A 12,246-nucleotide genomic window follows, 5' to 3' on the forward strand; every position below is an offset into this window, starting at 1 on the left:
GTTCTGACCCCGTTTAATGGGGATTTCAGGTGTTGTACCTACGTGGCGATATGCGGAGCAAGGCGGCATCAAGTTCCAGGGTTTCTCTAGACAGAGTTGTACTGCTTCCTTTTATTGAACCTATACTGCTTTTCCAAGCGGTGATGTTGTAATAAACATGTGGTTGTCGATAAAATGGAACACCTCGGTGGTCAATGAGTTGCTTGGCCACATACCTGCAACGTGCTCGGAGTTTTCTAAAACCGACGACTCATTATCGTCCGATTCCGCTGCTAAAAGCTTTTTAAAGTTCCGCTGCAAAGAAAAAAAAAGAAGAAATTCATGAAAATTTTAACTTAGCTTTGTTTTGAAAATCCGGGGCGTTACACCTGAGCTGCCTGAACTTGTTCTTGAACAAATTCAGGGTACTGAGCTGCTGAAGGGCACTCAGTGATCTCGTGTGCCGGACTGGCACAAAGAGTACACACCTGCTGTGTAGTGGATGGTCCTGAGAGAAGCTGGTCCAGCTTCTGAGCAATCATGTCTACCTTGCAATGTAGTGCAGTAGATGGACCAATCTCAAGAACACCAGCTTTCTTCTGAATGTTGGGTGTGGCTCTATCCGAATGAGAGCTCGAAGCATGGTGGAGTGAATTCTCGGCCAATGTATCAAATAGCCTCCATGCTTCGTCCTCGCTCTTTAGCATGAATGTCCCTCCACATGAAGAGTCGATCATCTGACGATTCTTGTCAGACAATCCATCATAGAAGCTCTGCACCAGTTGCCATTTCGGCACCTGATGATGGGGACATTTCCTGAGGAGATCCTTCATTCTCTCCCAGGTCTCATGAAAGCGCTCACCATCTAGCTCTGAAAAGCTAGTGATGGCTCTACGATATTGGTTCGTACGACCAATGGAAAAATATTTCCGAAGAAACTCCTGTTGCAATTGATCCCATGACTCTATTTCTACAGAATCTAAAGACTTTAGCCAATACTTGGCTTTGTCCTTCAATGAAAAGGGGAATAGGGTCAACCTCAAAGCATCATCATCAAAATTGTGTATCTTAACAGTAGAACAGATTTCGAGAAATTCATCTAAATGTCGGTAGGGATCCTCATGACTAAGGCCATAAAAGGATGGAAGCATCTGAATAATGCTGGCCTTAATCTCATAATGCGGCGCTCCTACATCGGGTCTCCGAATGCAGGATGCCTGAACATAATCTGTGGGAATGAAGTATTCCCGCAGAGGACGTGAATGAACTGGGGGTGGAGGTGGAGGATCCATGTCAGCCATTGTTGCCGAACTTCGATGAGAATGTAAAATTCTCTCTGGGTTGTCAACAAATGGGTGTAATGGGGTTCCTAGACCTCGTCGCCCCTGCATACACTGGTACTAAGACCAGATGTAAGCAAACGACCTAACTCTAAAAAATAAAAATAAACTAACACAGGTACTAAAATGTAAACAACACAAAATAGACAACTACTAAACAAATATGCTAAACTAATTATGTCAGAATGATCTAACTAAGTAAATGAAATAACAAATTAAACTACTCTAAAGTACTGAAAAGATAAATACAGGAAATCACAAACTAAGTTTTTCTAAAACCCACCTATCTAATCGCTCCTTGCAGAATGAATTTCAAGTGAATCCTAGAAAGAACAGAACGTGAATCCTATATTTACTAACTATGTTAATCCTATATTCACTTACTAATCCTACTAACTAAAAATAAAACAACTAATTAACTAACTAAAACAAATTAATAAATCAAACTCTAAGAAATAAAGTAATTAATTCGTCGTTCCCCGGCAACGGCGCCAAAATTTGGTTGATAATTTTGAAATGATCTTTTTAAAACAATTATTTTCAATAAAACTTTGGAAAATCGTCAACCAAAAATATAAAAACCGACTTTCCACAAAGTGGTAAGTACGGGTGGAATCCTCAGGGAACAGGAATTAATCCAGATATTTCTAGAAAATTTAACTTATTAATGACAAATGTCAATCGACAATTATAAAACTAATACAAATACATTTAATCACTAAAATGAAAATAAAGAGCAACTACTTCTTTTGCTCCACACCAAGGGTATTTCCGTCTTTTCGCCAATTATTCGCTCCTCACACTTGCAAAAAAAACCCTGGAAACTAAATAGGCTTTACAACCTAAAAATGCAGAAAAATACAAAGTTAGTATTCTATTCTAATAATGCAAACAGTAACTCAAACTAATTCTAATTTTACGAAAATAATAAAACAAATGCTACTTATCAAACAAAAATTAAATAAAATACTAAACTAATTCTAAAATTAACCAAATTACTTCTACTAATGCTGTATGCTGGTTATGCAGATTCTAAAATGCAGCAACTAATAAAAACAGGCCTAAAATGCCGAATCTAAGGAAATTACGAAAATGCCCCTAACTAGTGCAAAATAGCTTTCTGATAGGTTATCGGAAAACCACTATTTGACAAAGCAACCGAGGTCCGATTTTCCCAAAATTTGTTCTGTTCTGCAACTGAGAGATTAAACAATCTGACAGTTTTTACAGAATGAAAAAATGATATCCGAAACTCCAGATATAAGCGTTTCAAATCTGGGAAAAATTAGGATATCGAAAGTCCTGTAATTTGAAATCCAGAAAAAGCGGTTTTCGCAAAACGCTTAAAAATCAGATCAAATCAACTCCAAATGAGCTGAAATTTGGTCTGCAATCAAATAACACGTCAATAAAGTGAATAGAAGAAAATTGTTTGGAAAACACAGAATTTCTGCACAGAAAATAATGCTGGTGCGACAGGGCAAAAATCTGGTTTTTATTTGAGTGCACTATTCACTTTATGAATCTATTTTAACACTCTAAAAGACAAATCAAACCTAATGCAATCTAAATGACACTGTATAACAGTGTATATGCAGATGATTATTACAACTATGCTAAATATATGATAAAAGAAATACGATAAGCAAATTATGACTAGCTATGTTTAACTAATGATGCGAATGCAACTATACTACTCAATGAAGGGTGATTCTAATTACTATGTTAAACACTAAATAACTATAACATTCAACGACACACAATACACAAATCACACCCACTTCTACACTAAAACTAAATTAGCTAAATAAACTAATTAGTATAAAAAAATCAAAATAACTAATACCAAATGAAATTAATGCACTAAAGAACAAAGGTTAGGATTAGGATTCACTCGGTTGACTCAACGAAGCTTGGTTTTGACTTGGGTAGGCTGGAGCTATGTTTGACTCGACTCGGACTAGTGTTGACTCGACTAGGTTTGGCCGGACTAGTTGGGTTCGGTTTTGGGGTTGACTTAGTCAACTAAGATTGGCTTGGTTTAGGTGGGCTCCGTTGACCTAAACTTAGGTTGGGTTGACTGGGTTAAGGTTGAATCGACCTCGGGTTTGTCTTGACTTTGACTTAGGCTAGGCTAGGTTGACTTGACTAGACTCAATGGGATGTAGACTAGGGTTTGACTCGAGTTAGGTCTTGGTCTTGGTTGACCAAGCTTGGGTTAGGTTGGACTAGGCTCGAGTGGTGTTAGGTAGGGCTTAGATAGGATTGGACTAAAGTTTGACTAGGGCTATGTCTAGGTCTTAGACTCGGTCTAGGTTTAAATTAGGGGTTTGACTTGGGCTAGGGTTCAAGTTGACTTGGACACAAGGCACACCTAACTAAGTCAACTAGGTTAACTAGGTTAGGGTAGGTTTCAATAGGTGGACTAAGGTTGACTCGACCTAGGTGTGGTCTTGACTAGACTCAAGTGGGTTTAGACTAGGGTTTGCCTCACTTAACTTGGGTCGATTAAAGTAGCAACCTCTTAATTAACCTACAATTAATCCACAGTTCACGATTTTAATGGAGAAGGTTGGGAAAATAAAGTAATAATGGTAATTGCTCAAACTTTGAAATAAATTGGATTCTCAAAAACCGTCCCACTTAATGAGGGAGTTACTTTCCTTACTTGCTTTTAAAGGCCTCTTTGGAAAACAAAAAGTCCAATCTAGAAATCCCCAAGTTTTGCTTTTCAAGATAGAATTGAATTGCCTTTAATGCTCTATGGAAATCGTGGAACCTAGATTGGAATTTTTGTTTAATTTCAAAAACACTTTCCAAAGTTAAGGAGTAACTCCTTCTTTAATGCCCATTCAAAAATTCAAATCTTCTTTAAATACCTCACACGATTTTTGAAGAATTTCCTCTTTCCAAAAGCTTTTCCCAACTTCAATACATTAATTGACCTCCTTCCTAAAATTCGACACCCCTAATTTAAGACTTTATAACCAAAGAATTTAAGACTCACCTAGGTAATGAAAAGGCCTAATTGAAAAACACGACTTTCTAAACTTAAATGCTGCCCTAATTACCAAAACCTACTTGAATGACCCCTAAAAACGGCTATGAGATAAAACCCTAATACATTGAACCTAGACAACCTAATTAAAGATACCTAATTGCAATTAAGAAATACCAAAAACAGCCTAGAGCTCGAATTGTGCTCTAATGGCTGCCGCCCCACCTTGGGGAAGAAGAAGACCCACACAAAAATTAAAAAAATAAAAATATAAATTAACAAAAAGCAATAAAACTAAATAACCACTATTTTGATAAAACTAAATTAGAAAATAATAAAAAGGAATCCTAATTACACAAATGCTAACAAGAACAACACTATGCTGGAATTAAAAACATGAAGAAAAGAAAACTTGATTTTTGTAATTTTCTTCAATAGACTCAAAACACAAAAACAAAAAAAGATTAAAACAATTAGTTAAATCAATCCTACAACGATGAAATGACTAACACAAGTTTATGCTACTGTTAACATACTAAACACACAGTAAGCCACACGACTTACCAATCTAAACGCACTTTTAACAAAAATGCAAAGATCGGCTAGAATATCTCTAGCCGATTTTTTTTTCTTTCTTTTTCAAAAATGAAAACAAACAAGACACAAGCACAACCCATGAATAAAATGAATTAAAATGAACTTTTATAATTGGATTTTCAGCAAAACAACTCAATACACATGCTGGACATAAAAAAAATCAAAACAAAGAAAAATATTTTTGTAAAAATCAAGAATCGGCTAGAAATAGTCTAGCCGATTTTTAGATTTTTGCTTTTCAAGTGAAATCAAAATCACAATTCACCATTCACCGACTAAGATGAATAAAAATGGATTTTTTTCTAAATGGAGTTTCACTAGAACAGACCCAAGAACACCTATGAAAAATTTGAAGAATCGGCTAGATGAAGATCTAGCCGATTTTAATGAAAAGAATGAAAAATCTAAAAAAAATCAATTTCAATGAATCTAGCAAACAAATAAACCTAATCTAACGTGCTGGCCTATGCACGAAATCTAATCTAAGGTTGAAACGAAAAGAAAACAAGAAACACTCAGAAAATAAAAAAAAGAAAACCAACACACACTTCGGTTTTAGCTAGAAGAGAAGGAAGAAGAAGACCTACCTCTTGGAAGATCCGACGACCGGGGGGATGAAGAAGAGCGGACCGTGGCTGAAGATGGACGTCCTACACAGTTTGAGAATGCTGTACTTCACCAAAAAATGGCACCTTTGCAGCTGCTACACGTTGGAGATCCACCGACGATGGAATGTGAGCTGATTCTCGATCGGAGGGTGTAGAAAGCCGGATGGAGGTAGGGCCGGCTCACCTTGGTGGTGTGTTTTGCACTCCCGCCCAAGGTTAATGGTCTCCACCTCTGCTACACCTGCAAAAATACATAAAAGTGGTGAAAAGACAGCAAGGAACAAGAAAGAAATGAAAAGAAAACACAAATGGGATCGAAATATGCTTGGAAACCAAGCATAGGCCGGTCTTCAATGTCCAAAACGTGTAGGGGATGGAGGGGAAGGAGTTGCTGGAATAGATTCACTGCAAGGGGCGTCCAAACACAGCCAAAGACGCCTAGGGTTCTTTAAAAAAAACTATTTATAGTTTTGACATTTTTCAGAAAGAAGGTTAAAAAAATAAAATTTGCTAGGCGCCACTTTCTGGGGGGTTTTCAGAAAAACTTTTTGAAATGGATATGGATAGGCGTGTGGGTTGGGTTTTGGGCTTTCTAAGAGTTGATCCAAGGTCCAATTAACCTAATTGGGTCGGATATGGATCCGATCCACCTCGAAATCCGTGCCCAAACACTGAAATAGCCATAACTCTCTCATTTTAACTTCGATTTTTCTGAAATTTGAACCATAGCCCCTTACTATCAAAACACATCTAAACATGGGTTTAAAACCTTAAACTTGATACAAAATGCATGAAAAACTTGTTTACATGATGTGCATTTCATGCATCATCACCTATATTCTGACTCAACACTTGATCTTGCTACTACAGCTTGTTTCTTGCTTCTCCATGAAACTAAGTTGCCACCAACAAAAACACAGAACCCTGTAGTAGACTTCCTATCATCAACCGACCCTGCATAATCATCATTAGTATACGCAACCACATCAAGATTTGCCTCTTTTGTAAACAATAGACCTTTTCCTGGAGATGTCTTCAGGTATTTAAGAACCATCATAGCTGCCTCCCAATGAACTTTTCTTGGTTTATCAATGAATTGACTCAATTTGCCAACATCAAATGATATGTCAGGCCTAGTTACAGTAACATAGAGAAGTTTACCAATGAGAGTCCTATAGGACGTACTATCAACTGCCTCAGATTGCTCGTCATACAAGAACAGTTTAGGATTCATGGGAATAGTGGCTGGTTTTGCACCAAGCATCCCTGTCTCCTGTAAAAGATCAAGCACATATTTACTCTGAGAAAGAACCATACCTTCTCTATTTCTTGCTACTTCGATTCCCAACAAGTACTTGAGAGGACCCAGATCCTTTGTAATAAAGTATTTCTGCAGATATGTCTTGGTGCTTGAAATCTTCTGCTCATTATCTCCAGTTAAAATTATATCAACATAAACAACCATAGTCACAAAACCCTTAGAGCTATTCTTTATGAACAAAGAATGATTTGATGGTGACCTCTGAAAACCAAATTTAGACATCACCTCAAACAATTTGTGAAACTATGCACGCGGGCTTTGCTTTAGGCCATATATTGCCTTTTTTAGTTTGCACACTTTGCCACACTCTCCCTGTCGTTCGAAGCCAGGCGGTTGTTGCATGTAGACCATCTCAGATAGATCCCCATACAAAAAAGCATTCTTCACATCAAGCTGTGATCATTGCAAAAAATTTCCTCTTTCGTCGTTTCTCTCTCTTCCTTCTCTTTCCCTTTTCCAACCTCTATTCTCCTCCTTTTTGAAGGGAGTGAAATAAAAGAAAGAAAAGAAAGAGAGAAGAGAAAAGAAAGAAAGAGAGAGAGAAGAGGAACTCTTTTGCGCGGCCTCACTTGACCTTGATTTGAAAAATATTTAGAAAATTACTCGCCTCCGTTTTGAAATATATTGCGGGAAAAATGGAGAGACGGGATTCGCTCGTCGGTACGAGGTTCGACCGTTCCTGGCGCCTTTACCAGGGGTAATCGAACCAAGGATCGAATCTATGCCTTTTGCTTTGCCTAAATATAATCTAAGAATTTATTCTAATTCTAAATGCACAAAGAACCATGCTTGTGCAATGCAAGAATGTATGCTCCTTTTGAAAAGATATTTTTGAAAATTTCCAAGTATCCTGAGATGAATTTGATAAGAGAGTGAAGAAATAGTTTGAATCTAACTTAGAACTTTGAGATAGATCAGAGAAGTTCTAAGTTTTTGAATTTAATCAGAGTTGAAAGAATAAATCTTGATTTGAAAGAATGATTTAAAGTTTTGGAATGAAAGGAAATGAAGTTTCAAAGTCAAAATGTGGACTTTGAATTTAAATATGGATTTAAGAGAAGGAAATGAATATTTGAAGTGGAATTGAATTTCAAATTTGAAATCAAGATGGACTTGAGAAATCCAAATGGTATTCGAAAATGGAAACATATTTAGAAAGTTTAGGTGAGATCTGAATTTGGATTTGAAATCTAGAATTGGGAATGGAATTGGATTCCTGATCCTAAATAAAATTGGATCCGAGATTTGGAATCTGAGATGGGCTTTGGATTCTGGATCCTGAAATGGAGTGAATCTGAAGTCTGAGATCCAAATGTAGAGTTGGACTCTAGATCCTAAGATGGATTTGGATCTGAAGTCTGAGATCCAATGTAGAGTTGGACTTTGGATCCTAAGATGGATTTGGACCTGAAGTCTGAGATCCAATGTAGAGTTGGACTCTGGATCCTATAAGGAAATTGGATCTGAAGTCTGAGATCCAAGATGGAAGTTGAGTTCTGGACCCTAAAATGAAATTTGGGTCTGAAGTCTAAGATCCAATATGAGTGTTGAATCATGGATCCTAAAAGTGGGTTTGGAGTTAAATTCAAAAGGTGAATGAAGAGTTTCCAAATTTGAATTGAACTTGAAAAAAATGAAATTTAGAATTTGAATATACAAATGAATTTCCAAGTCAAATTGGACTTTGAATTTGGGATTAGAATTCGAATTTTAGAAGGTGAATCGAGGACCTCAAAGTTAAATTGAACTTTGAGTTGGATTGGAGTTTGGAGTTTCAAAGTCAAATTGAACCTTGAAATCTGATTTGATTTTGAATATAAAATGAATTTGAAATCTCAAAGTTTAAATTGAACTTTGAGATTGAAAAATGAAATAGAATTTGAAAAATTGAAAGGATGAATTGGATTTACAGAGATTGAAGATTGATTGAAGAAGATATTAATATCACTTGGAGTTTTTGAAAAGGGATTTTGAAAACATGATGCAATTCTATCCTATATGATGGATGAATTTAAATTTTTGAAATTGGATTTTGAAAAGCTATCTTATTCTTGGAATGAATTAAGATAAGATTGAAGATATAATACATCCCTCACTATGGTCATTGAATGTATTATATAACAATCTATATTTAAATTCAGGTGAAGAATAAAATGCAGTTGGTGCTTTTATAGAATTTAAAATGAAATTAACTCTCAATATACCCTGACTATGGCCATTGGTATATATTTTGAGTCAATTTTAAGTTAAATTCTAATAAAAGGAGAAAATGTTTAAGGAAAATATGATGGATTTTGAAAAATGGATCCAGTGTTATTTCGTAAAAGATAAATATCCTAAGTCTTGTTTACACCCCGACTATGGCCGTTGGTGTAAATCATCAACTTAGGATTTAATTTACCTCTTACGAAATGGTGCACGTGCCGTTCGTGTTTCACCATTGTGAGATTTTGAGAAATAAAGAAAGAAAAAAAATGCATGAAAATGAGCAATTCATGGTGTTTATAATGCTCATCCATTCTATCTAAAACAGAAAGTGTAAATCCTCATTTATACCTAGCTATTACAATCCGAACTGATATGAAAATAATGAATTTCTAAGGAAACCAATATTTCCTACACATTCCCTGCAGAAGTAGAATTAGCATAAGGCAAAGCATAAAGTATGAAAGGGAAAGCTGAGGGTTTGTTTTGGAACTAGAATGCATGCTATATATAGTGACAATATATATGTAATATGTAAGTGATATGAGATAAAATGTCGAATGAGATGCTATGCATATGCGAAAGTGGTATACTTGGACTAACTAAAAGGGTGTGTTCACATAGCCTAAATGATATGCTTGGGTTGAGAAAAATGTTTGTGGAAAACCTAAGCTATAATGAAGATATGATATCTAAGTTGATGGATAGAATGCATGTATATTAGTCTAGGAATGCTTATGTTGAATGGGGAGTGTATGCTGGTTGTGAAAAAGATGAAATGATATTTCAGCAAGGTGCTGCTATAACAGTGCAGTGATTATGCAAGTATGTGGGAGGTTTTGAATGTGTGTAGTTGGAGAAAATGAAGGAACAGTTAGACTTAGTGGAAAGGAGCAAGTAGCTGAGTAAAAGTGCAACAACATAGTTGGTTTGTGAAGACAGTGCAGGGGATGCAAATATAAATTCTAACATACAAGTTACAAAGCATAGCATAGACCCTTATGAACAGTTTGATAAGCGAATATAAAGTATGAAGTGATGCTTACAGAATTATAGAACATATATAAATCTGATTCAATATACAAAATAAGAAATCAGAGTAAGTCATGCAGAAATGGCCTGAATGATACATTAGGATTGATGATTCTGTTAGAGAATTTAAGATATCATGGGTGCTTCATGCATTGGGTCCCCTTTATGCCCTTCTAATGCAGAAATGACTCCCGTCATTTCTTCTACCATAACAGTTGCCACTCTCCTAATATCTCTTGTCAGGGTCATGTCTTTGCTATCATGATGCTTGGTTACTTCTCATCAGCAATTGCTAAAGATGGATCAGATAGTCCCTTTTATTGTTGTTTTTTTTTTTTAGCAAAGGCACTTGCCTAAGCAATGATTGGGTCATTCAGAAGATTTGATCCATTGGTCAAATGATCAGGAATCACAGGTTGTCCCTATATGTGTGCCACTAGGCTATCAGAATACACCGTTGACGGGTCAAAATGAATATCACAAACAAAGGTACCTTCTGTACCATATCAAATTCCGCAATAAATTCTACAGTAATATACTCATGTCCTCGAGTTTTCCTAACGGTTCTAGCACACTCAAAGAGGTGGAACAGCAGCAGCACAGATGTCTAAATGTAAACTTCAGATGGCATAAAAAAAAAAAAAACTTTGTGTGTCATCACAGCCAACATTGTTATGGATGCAGGACCACTGAAAAATGGACCCTAAGACCACAAAAGGCAGACTATAACAACTTCTATTGAATGACATTTATGAGATAGCAAAATAAAAGTGAACTATTTATTGCTGGAAAAGAAGAAAAAGAAGAGATAAACCAAAAGGGAAAAACCATATTTATTGTGATCAAGAGGCACAACGCCTAGAAATATGAGGATCACCTTGCAGATACATACAACAACTGCATGCGAAAATGATTTAATCATAGACATACGATTAGCAGGTCACAGACTGCAACGAGCTGGCTAAGGTAACCACAATCATCTAGTGATACCTAGTTTAGACAGTTTTGCAAAATTGTGTTCTCATGATCCAAACAGAGGATAAGAAATGAGCTACCATTGAAGCAAGACTACTAACAGGTTAAGTAAAAGGGAAAGGAAAACAAAGCTATTATCCAGTTTATCTTACAATTGGATGTGGAAAAGTTCTCCGCAGTTATGGATGATATCGCTCAGCAATACGGCGAAGGAGGAGATCAAAAGCCAAATCTTTATCAGTGCTGCTCCTGCCTTTCTAAAAATAACGCGCCATTAACCTCATATGGTGGTTGAGTTCTGATCTTCGCAGTGGTATTACACCCAGAGCCAAGGAGCGCTTCAGAAGTTAAACAATCAGGCGTGTCACCAACTGAACACCTCCGCCACCTACCCTTCCTTTACTGCTGCCTAAACCAAAGGCTTTCTGTAGCCTGTCCAACGAGGGCAAGAAATCATACGTTATGACAGAAACCCCATATGAAACGCAATCGTGGATTGATCAAGATTTTGGAAAGGTAATAATCTGAATGGAGTCCGAATGATGTATTGTTGATTCTTTTACAATCCTTCCTTTTCAAACCCGGTTCACGACAATTGCTGCAAATCTTGATTTCCGAAACCGGCTGCTGAAGGGGATTCGATCTTCAATCGCTTAAGGTGGATGTCTCAGCGCGCCTCGGGATGAAAGAAAAAAAAAATGGGGCAGAGAGCCTTGTAGATGACGAAGAGGATGAAGGTAAAGGGGGAAGAGATGGATGATGATCGATGATGGAGATGCGATTTTGTGGCCAATGATGGATGTTGTCCCCGGTGAAGTCGATGATGTCCCCCCCCCCATGAGTGTAAGGGATGGCTTGCCTTTTAAAGGGGAAGAAGAGAAAACTCCAGAAGCCTCTTCTGTTAGGGATGAAGGGTGGATGGAGGGTGGCTGGTCTGGAGCCATTGATCGGAAGGTGAATAATGAAAGGGGAATTCTGTTGGCGATGGAGGGTTCAGAGGAACTTGGTGGGGGAAGATCGGTGGAAGCCGCTGCAGATGAAGGGCGGATGGAGGGTTCGGGCGAGAAAGGAGAGCATGGAGAGGGAAGGAGAGCGGCGGCTGAGGGAGGAAGGCGAGTTAGGGTTTTCAAAACCCTAACTCGACCCTTAAACCTCGAAACTTAGTTTTTCCAAAAAAAAGCCTCCTTTTCA

The 12,246-nt window shown here is 37.1% G+C and overlaps 1 non-coding gene across 1 annotated transcript; it reads left to right on the top strand.

Annotated features, from left to right (window-relative positions):
• The first annotated feature begins 774 nt into the window (after positions 1 to 774).
• On the top strand, positions 775 to 877 carry LOC149818457 (small nucleolar RNA R71). Its single transcript, XR_016427478.1, has one exon. It is a non-coding gene; the product is annotated as a small nucleolar RNA R71 (small nucleolar RNA).
• Positions 878 to 12,246: the final 11,369 nt, after the last annotated feature.

Source organism: Nuphar pumila, chromosome 13, assembly GCF_984573655.1.
Source record: "Nuphar pumila chromosome 13, dmNupPumi1.hap1.1, whole genome shotgun sequence".
NCBI classification, from domain to species: Eukaryota; Viridiplantae; Streptophyta; class Magnoliopsida; order Nymphaeales; family Nymphaeaceae; genus Nuphar; species Nuphar pumila.